General features: G+C 45.8%; 1 protein-coding gene across 1 annotated transcript in view; it reads left to right on the top strand.

Annotated features, from left to right (window-relative positions):
• LOC109438476 (uncharacterized) overlaps window positions 1-9,466 on the top strand; it is a 226,723-nt gene that overhangs the window by 17,410 nt on the left and 199,847 nt on the right. The window lies entirely within an intron of this gene.

Raw genomic sequence — 9,466 nt, forward strand, 5'->3', positions numbered from 1 at the left:
TTTGCCACCCCCCTGCCCCCCTTACCCTCTGGTAACCACTAAACTATTGTCTGTGTCTATGAGTTTTTGTTTCTCATTTTTTTTCTTCTTTTGTTGTTTCATGTTTGGTGTTGAGGTTTGGTTTCCAGGGTTCAGGTTCCCGTTTTGGGTCCATGTTTGTGTCGGTGTTTGGGGTTCAGGTTTTGGGGTTCATGGATTCCAACTTCGGGTTAAGGTATCAGCGTTTGGGTTTGGTTTCAGGGTTTGGGGTTGGGTTGGGGATGCTGTTTGGGTATGAGGTTTATGGTATAGGGGTTCAGGGTTCGGGGTAGGGTTGTGGGTTTTGGGGTTCGGTGTTCCATTTTGAGGTTTAATTTTGGGGTTTGTGTCTGTGTCCTGTTTTGGGGTATAGGTCTTTGGGGTTCGGGGTACAGGTTTTGGTGTTCATGGTTCCTGGATCATGTTTAGAGGTTTGGGTTTAGTTTTGGTGATCTTGTTCTGATTTGAGTTTCTGGATACATGATTTTGGGGTTCACGGGCTCAGGGTTAGGGTATAGAGGTTTCGGTTTCAGTCTCTGTTTAGGGCTTGTGTTTTGGCTCTGGTTTTGGGGTAACGTTTTTTCAGTGTTCAGGGTTCGGGTTTTGGGGTTCACGGGTTAGTGGTTGAGGTTTAGGGCTTTGTGTTTGGTGTTAGGGATTTGGTTTGGTTTCGTGTTTCTTGTTCTGTTGTGAGTTTCCGGGTAGAAGATTTTGGGGTTTAGTGTACAGGGTTCGGGTTATAGTGTTTATGGTGTTGGGATTCGGTTTCAGGGTTCGTTTTTGGTGTTTGTGTTTGTGTTTGGGTTCGGATTTTGGGTACTGATTTTCGGGTTTCAGGGGTTCTGGACTCAGTTTTGGTGTTTGGCCTTCAGGTTTGGGTTCAGGGTTCACATTTGGATTCAGGTTTTGGAGTACAGAGTCCAGAGGCTTGGGGTTAGGGGTTTGGGTTTCGGGATTGTGTTTAAGTTTCTGGCTTTCAGCTTTTTTTGGGTTCGAAGTTAATAGGAAGGGGGTTCAGGTTGAAGGGTTCTGGGTTCGGGTTTATAAATTTTGGTTAGTCTTCGAGGGTGTGGGTTCAGTTTCCAGGGTTCGAGTTCGGGTTCGGGTTCGAATTCAAGGGTTCTGGTTCGTGTTTGAGTTAGGGTTAGGTGTCGAGTGCGGGTTTGAGTTCGAGTTTGGTTTCAGGTTCAGGTCCGAGTTCGGGTTCGAGTTTGGGTTTGAGTTCAAGTTCGGGTTCGGGGTTGAGTTCGGGTTCGAGTTCGAGTACAGGTTCGAGTTCGGGTTCGAGTTCGGGGTCGAGTTCGTGTTCGAGCTCGAGTTCGGTTCTGGTTCGCGTTCGGGTTCGAGTTCGGGTTCGAGTTCGGGTTCGAGTTTGGTTCGAGTTTGAGTTCGAGTTTGGGTTCAAGTTTGGTTCGAGTTTGAGTTCGAGTTTGGTTCGAGTTTGGGTTCGAGTTTGGTTCAAGTTCGAGTTCGGGTTCGAGTTTGGTTCGAGTTCGAGTTCGAGTTCGGGTTCGAGTTTGGTTCGAGTTCGAGTTCTGGTTCGAGTTTGAGTTCGAGTTCGACTTTGGTTCGAGTTCGAGTTCGAGTTCTGGTTCGAGTTTGTTCGAATTCGAGTTAGGGTTTGACTTTGGTTCGAGTTCGAGTTAGGGTTCGAGTTCGAGTTTTGGTTCGAGTTCGAGTTCGAGTTTGGTTCGAGTTTGAGTTAGGGTTCGAGTTCGAGTTTGGTTCGAGTTCGAGTTAGGGTTCGAGTTTGAGTTCGGGTTCGAGTTTGGTTCGAGTTTGGTTCGAGTTCGAGTTCGAGTTTGGTTCGAGTTCGAGTTCGGGTTCGAGTTTGGTTCAAGTTCGAGTTTGAGTTCGAGTTCGGGTTCGAGTTTGGTTCGAGTTCAAGTTCGAGTTCGAGTTTGAGTTCGGGTTCGAGTTTGAGTTTGAGTTCGGGTTCGAATTTGGTTCGAGTTTGGTTCGAGTTCGGGTTCGAGTTCGAGTTCTGGTTTGAGTTCGGGTTCGAGTTTGGTTCGAGTTCGAGTTCGAGTTCGAGTTTGGTTCGAGTTCGAGTTCGAGCTAGGGTTCGAGTTCGAGTTTGAGTTCGAGTTCGAGTTTGGTTCGAGTTTGGTTCGAGTTCGAGTTTGGTTCGAGTTCGAGTTAGGGTTCGAGTTTGGTTCGAGTTCGGGTTCGACTTAAAGTTCGAGTTCGAGTTTGATTCGAGTTTTGGTTCGACTTCGAGTTAGGGTTCGGGTTTGGTTCGAGTTCGGGTTCGAGTTAGGGTTCGAGTTCGAGTTTGATTCGAGTTTTGGTTCGACTTCGAGTTAGGGTTCGGGTTTGGTTCGAGTTCGAGTTCGGTTCGAGTTCGAGTTCGAGTTTGGTTCGAGTTCGAGTTCGGGTTCGAGATTGGTTCGAGTTCTAGTTTGAGTTCGAGATCGAGTTCGGATTCGAGTTCGGGTTCGAGTTTGGTTCGAGTTCGAGTTCGAGTTCGAGTTCGAGTTTGGTTCGAGTTCGGGTTCGAGTTCGAGTTCAAGGTCGGGTTCGAGTTTGGTTCGAGTTCGAGTTCGAGTTCGGGTTCGAGTTTGGTTCGAGTTCGGGTTCGAGTTCGGGTTCGAGTTTGGTTCGAGTTCGGGTTCGAGTTTGGTTCGAGTTCGAGTTTGGTTCGAGTTCGAGTTCGAGTTAGGGTTCGAGTTCGAGTTCTAGTTCGAGTTCGAGTTCGAGTTTGGTTCGAGTTCGAGTTCGAGTTCGTGTTCGAGTTTGGTTCGAGTTCGAGTTAGGGTTCGAGTTCGAGTTTGTTCGAGTTCGAGTTCTAGTTCGAGTTCGGGTTCGAGTTTGGTTCGAGTGTGGTTCGAGTTTGAGTTCGAGTTCGAGTTCGGGTTCGAGTTCATGTTCGAATTCGGGTTCGAGTTCTAGTTCCGGTTAGAGTTCGAGGGTTCGAGACAAAAGACTCTGAAATAGCCTTTGACCCTCCCTCTTTCCTGCCTAAGAGATGCAAATGGAAGACCTGGTTTAGGAGGGGAACTTGGGGTAAACTCCTTAGCATAAGGAGGGAAGATGCCCAGTATAGCCTGTTGACCACCCTTCCCCTGTGTAGCATTATTTTCTAGATAGCCTAACAATTTACCTTCCATGAGTGTGCCAGTCTTCCTAAATTACCTGCAAAGTACCCAATCTGACCTCGCTGCCTTTGGAATTTTTACATGTATGGGAATTCCCCATGTGCATATATAAAAATTCGATTTTATCTTAATCTGATTGTATTAATTTAATGATTAGCTGAGATAGAAGAAGTTATCACCATAGGCAGAGAGCACAAGGTCACAAGGAGAAAGGGGGAAGAAAGGAAGATGTGAGGGGAAACAAAGAAAACAGAAATGCAATCATTCCGAAGAAAAGGTGCAGCTACAGCTAATTGTGAGGGATTATAACAGTATCAGAATTCCAGGCAGGGAAAATTCCTAAGACAAGGTGCAGCTACAGGTAATTGTGATGGATTACAATAGTATTAGCATTGCAAGCAGGAAAAATCTCTACCTCTTGTGTCCCCGTGACAGTTCCTACAAGGAATCCCTCTTCCCGGTGGGAAGGAGGCATCCAGAAAGACACGCCCTGGGAACGCCCTGGAAACGCTCAGAGATCACCTCCCTGGAATATTTCGCGCCCTCGTTCAAACATAATCCTAAATTTTCTTTGTTCGGTGCAGTCCCACTCCTTCTGGTCCAGTGCACTCCTGAATTTTGGGAATATATTTTCTCTCGTTTAGTAAATCCTTGGCCTGCTTGCCTTTTTTCATGAGGTATTGTTCCTACATCCTGGAATGCCTTTCTGCGATGCTACAAGGGGCTGATCTCAGCTAAGACAAGATGAGAGCAAAATAATTTTTTTTAAGCCCTCACAGTTTTTGGGAGCCTGCCAGAATTATTGGGGCACTGCTAACTCCTGGAAACCCCTGAGAGCACAAGGATGTCTGCCCGCAGAGGTAAGCAGTGTTTTTGTTCACCATGTCAGTCTTCCCGGTGTATTTATGGGGTTTGGGAGCATGTAGAAGTGCCTCATGTCCTTTTCCTCTCTTCTACAAGTAGATTGGCAGGGAAAAATGTTTGTGAAGCTAGCTTCTCGGGAGTAGCGACTCACAGCTTTTCTTTATTGATTCTTTCCTTTTAGAAGTGATCATTTTTTTCTGTGTCTATGTCTCTTATGCCATTTGTCATAAAAAGAAAATACCACAGGGACAGAAAGCCTTTGGCTTCCTCGGTTAAGACGTAAAAAGGCTTATGGGTTTGAGTATCTATTAAAATCCTATAATCAGTGGCCAGACTGTGGCTACTTTGAATTGGAAAAACTGCTAATTTTGAAAATGTGTTAAGAAAACTCTCATGACAAACAGCTGTTTTATTGGAACCTAGAGAAAGACCACACGTTTAATACAAACGAATTCAATGAAATTTAATTTTTGAATTAGTTCTTCAGCTTGTTGAGTGTTAAAAATGCTAATATCAACATTAGGTTTAAAAAAGGCAGAAGGGAAAATTAAGAGATGTGCAAATTTTAAAAAACTGCATGGCGATCTAAGAGTATGAGAATTGCTGTGTTGGAACAGGTTTTAAAGATTCTAATACCTGATCAGAAACTTGACAAAAATGGAAGCTGTATTTTTCAGTCTGATAGAAAGTAGGGTCTCAGCATCTCCCCCAGGTCCTCTCCCAAGTAGATCAGAAATGTAAACGCAGTCCACAATTGCCAGAGGCCACATAGCTAAACAAAGGAAAAGAAATTGCAAAAGGGGCAGTTTTAACAATACAAGCCTTCCTGTCCAGCCTGGCTCCCCTTTTCCTGCCTCCTGAAAGACTGTGAAGCAGAAATGAAAACCTGAGCCCAGTACCCTTAGCAGTAGACAGGAAGACTCCAGGCAGGAGCCTCACAAAACTTGACCTGCCACGTGTGTTCATCTTTTCCTGAATTACCTGTAAATCTCCCATTTTTATATCTAAAATCTAAGAGCCTATTCCCACCCTTGTCTAAATGTCATATTTACCTGATTTGTCCCGTCTTTGGAATTCCAGGTGCGCATGTATTACAATTCCTGGCCTCTGTCTGCAGTTGGGTAGAGGTTAGAACAGGTGTGAGTCCTTTCTTTTCTGAATAAGATTTGCAGGAAAATATTTTTGAAGCAACTTCTTGTACCTAGAGACTCCAGAGTTTTCTTAATTCTTTTCTCCCAGAGATGTTTGTTTCTTCATGTGTCTGTGTCTTGCATGTCCTTTGTCCTAAGAAGGAACTACCATAGGGACAGAACACGGGCACAGGCTCCCATAAGCCTGTCGTTGGAGACAGCCCCACAGGCTGTGAAGTTAAGCGGTTCTCTCCAGACCGGCGTCAAACTTTGCTGTGTGGGTCCCTGTCTAGAAACCACATGAGGTTTTTCTTTCCTTGTGCTGTGTCCCGGGAGCTTGGGTTTGTGACCGAGGAAGGTAATCCTCTCCGGTCCCCACCATCAGCCAGGTGCACTTACTCCATTGGGCCTGGTGGCCAGTGGGAGAAGCTGGGGTTCCCAGTGCACCTCTACCTGGCTGTGCCAGCTCCCAGGGGAGTGTGTCCTGAGGGGCCTCTGCCCATAAGGGGCATCTGTCTCCCAGCCTTCCTTACCCGTTAGTGCTGGACAGATCCCGGTCCAGCAGCATCTGCTGGGGACCACGATTTAGTGGGTTTGGGGCTGGAGGTGCCTCACATTTTGTGGGAGACCGGAGACACCCTGTCCACTCCACCATCCCTACTGCCTGTGTGACGAAGGTCTGTGCTTTCTCTCATTGTCTTTGTTTACCATCTGCTCTGGGGGGGCTGCATTCTCTGCACTCCGTATAGAGGGGCCTCTGGCTTCCTGGCCTCACCCTGAAAAACTTTTTGTATAAAACTAGAAACTTTTGGTATAAAGCTAAATGCTTTCTCACATCACACCTTTTGGTCAGGTACTTCAACTGATAATACAGGTAGGGAGTGATTGAAATATGAAACACCACGAAAGAAGTCTGAATACTCAGACTCTTTGCTTATGTTTTAAAGTATCTGATAATACGTAGATAATATTGACCAGGATCCCATGTATGCAAGCTCTACTGGCCCATGTGGGCCCATTTCGGTCCCGGTTTTGGACTCAGAACTGTGTTAGAATCACTCTCCCGTTTAATTACCTGTGCATGGAGATATTAATGGTTTCTGCCTTTTCTGTAAAATGGGACCAGTAGGTGAGCTGAGGCCTGTGAAGGGCCTGTAACAGGATTTATGTCAAAGAGAATGTAGTCCCAGGGGCCTGGATTCTCATTTTAAGGCTGGTGGGCAGGGAAATGCTCTCTGCTGCCATCTCGTGTGCATATGGGGAATAACACCGGGTTGCAGGTGATCATGAAAAGTTATTCTCTGCTGCCATCTCGTGTACATATGGGGAATAACACCTGGTTGCAGGTGACCATGAAAAGTTATTCTCTGCTGCCATCTCGTGTACATATGGGGAATAACACCTGGTTGCAGGTGACCATGAAAAGTTATTCTCTGCTGCCATCTCGTGTGCATTTTGGGAGTAACACCTGAGTGGAGGTCAAGACAAGCTCTTTCCAAAGGCTTCTGAGCCAATGTGTCACACCCAGGGCTGTGCCCTGGAAGCTGCCCGCTGGAATGTGGGGTCCTGGAGGTGAAACCCGGCACACGGTTTGGCACACCTGAATTTACCTTCTCACCTGGCTCTTACCTATGCTGCCTTGTTCGAAGTTCGAGTTTGGGTTCGGGTTCGAGTTTGAGTTTGAGTTCGCGTTTGAGTTTGAGTTCGGGTCCGAGCTCGAGTTCGGGTTCGAGTTTGAGTTCGAGTTTAGGTTCGAGTTTGAGTTCGGGTTCGGGTTCGGGTTCGGGTTCGAGTTCGAGTTCGGGTTCGAGTTCGAGTTCGAGTTTGGGTTCGAGTTCGGGTTCGAGTTTGGGTTCGAGTTTGGTTTGAGTTCGAGTTCGGGTTCGAGTTCGGGTTCGAGTTCGAGTTCGGGTTCGAGTTTGGTTCGAGTTCGAGTTCGAGTTTGGGTTCGAGTTTGGTTCGAGTTTGGTTCGAGTTCGGTTCGAGTTCGGTTCGAGTTCGAGTTCGAGTTTGGTTCGAGTTTGGTTCGAGTTCGAGTTCGAGTTTGAGTTTGGTTCGAGTTCGAGTTAGGGGTCGAGTTTGGTTCGAGTTCGAGTTCGAGTTCATGTTCGAGTTCGAGTTTGGTTCGAGTTCGAGTTTGGTTCGAGTTTGGTTCGAGTTCGAGTTCGAGTTTGAGTTTGGTTCGAGTTCGAGTTAGGGTTCGAGTTTGGTTCGAGTTCGAGTTCGGGTTCGAGTTCGAGTTCGGGTTCGAGTTTTGGTTCGAGTTCGAGTTCGGGTTCGAGTTTGGTTCGAGTTCGAGTTAGGGTTCGAGTTTGGTTCGAGTTCGAGTTCGGGTTCGAGTTCGAGTTCGGGTTCGAGTTTTGGTTCGAGTTCGAGTTCGGGTTCGAGTTTGGTTCGAGTTCGAGTTAGGGTTCGAGTTCGAGTTCGAGTTCGAGTTTGGGTTCGAGTTTGGTTCGAGTTCGAGTTCGAGTTTGGGTTCGAGTTTGGTTCGAGTTCGAGTTCGAGTTCATGTTCGAGTTCGAGTTCGAGTTCGGGTTCGAGTTCATGTTCGAGTTCGGGTTCGAGTTCTAGTTCCGGTTAGAGTTCGAGGGTTCCAGACAAAAGACTCTGAAACAGCCTTTGACCCTCCCTCTTTCCTGCCTAAGAGATTCAAATGGCAGACCTGGTTTAGGAGGGGAACTTGGGGTAAACTCCTTAGCATAAGGAGGGAAGACGCCCAGTATAGCCTGTTGACCACCCTTCCCCTGTGTACCATTATTTTCTAGGTGGCCTAACAATTTACCTTCCATGAGTGTGCCAGTCTTCCTAAATTACCTGCAAAGTACCCAATCTTACCTCGCTGCCTTTGGAATTTTTACATGTATGGGAATTCCCCATGTGCATATATAAAAATTCGATTTTATCTTAATCTGATTCTATTAATTTTATGATTAGTTGAGCTAGAAGAAGTTATCACCATAGGCAGAGAGCACAAGGTCACAAGGAGAAAGGGGGAAGAAAGGAAGATGTGAGGGGAAACAAAGAAAACAGAAATGCAATGATGCCGAAGAAAAGGTGCAGCTACAGCTAATTGTGAGGGATTATAACCTATCAGAATTCCAGGCAGGGAAAATTCCTAAGACAAGGTGCAGCTACAGGTAATTGTGATGGATCACAATAGTATTAGCATTGCAAGCAGGAAAAATCTCTACCTCTTGTGTCCCCGTGACAGTTCCTACAAGGAATCCCTCCTCCCGGTGGGAAGGAGGCATCCAGAAAGACACGCCCTGGGAACGCCCTGGAAACGCTCAGAGATCACCTCCCTGGAATATTTCGCGCCCTCGTTCAAACATAATCCTAAATTTTCTTTGTTCGGTGCAGTCCCACTCCTTCTGGTCCAGTGCACTCCTGAATTTTGGGAATATATTTTCTCTCGTTTAGTAAATCCTTGGCCTTCCTTCCTTTTTTCATGAGGTATTGTTCCTACATCCTGGAATGCCTTTCTGCGATGCTACAAGGGGCTGATCTCAGCTAAGACATAAGATGAGAGCAAAAGAATTTTTTTTAAGCCCTCACAGTTTTTGGGAGCCTGCCAGAATTATTGGGGCACTGCTAGCTCCTGGAAACCACTGAGAGCACAAGGATGTCTGCCCACAGAGGTAAGCAGTGTTTTTGTTCACCATGTCAGTCTTCCCGGTGTATTTATGGGGTTTGGGAGAATGTAGAAGTGCCTCATGTCCTTTTCCTCTCTTCTACAAGTAGATTGGCAGGGAAAAATGTTTGTGAAGCTAGCTTCTCGGGAGTAGCGACTCACAGCTTTTCTTTATTGATTCTTTCCTTTTAGAAGTGATCATTTTTTTCTGTGTCTATGTCTCTTATGCCGTTTGTCATAAAAAGAAAATACCACAGGGACAGAAAGCCTTTGGCTTCCTCGGCTAAGATGTAAAAAGGCGTATGGGTTTGAGTATCTATTAAAATCCTATAATCAGTGGCCAGACTGTGGCTACTTTGAATTGAAAAAACTGCTAATTTTGAAAATGTGTTAAGAAAACTCTCATGACAAACAGCTGTTTTATTGGAACCTAGAGAAAGACCACACGTTTAATACAAACGAATTCAAGGAAATTTAACTTTTGAATTAGTTCTTCAGCTTGTTGGGTCTTAAAAATGCTAATATCAACATTAGGTTTAAAAAAGGCAGAAGGGAAAATTAAGAGATGTGCAAATTTTTAAAAACTGTATGGCGATCTAAGAGTATGAGAATTGCTATGTTGGAACAGGTTTTAAAGATTCTAATACCTGATCAGAAACTTGACAAAAATGGAAGCTGTATTTTTCAGTCTGATAGAAAGTAGGGTCTCAGCATCTCCCCCAGGT

Source organism: Rhinolophus sinicus, chromosome 18, assembly GCF_057876585.1.
Source record: "Rhinolophus sinicus isolate RSI-liver-muscle chromosome 18, RSI-T2T, whole genome shotgun sequence".
NCBI lineage: Eukaryota > Metazoa > Chordata > Mammalia > Chiroptera > Rhinolophidae > Rhinolophus > Rhinolophus sinicus.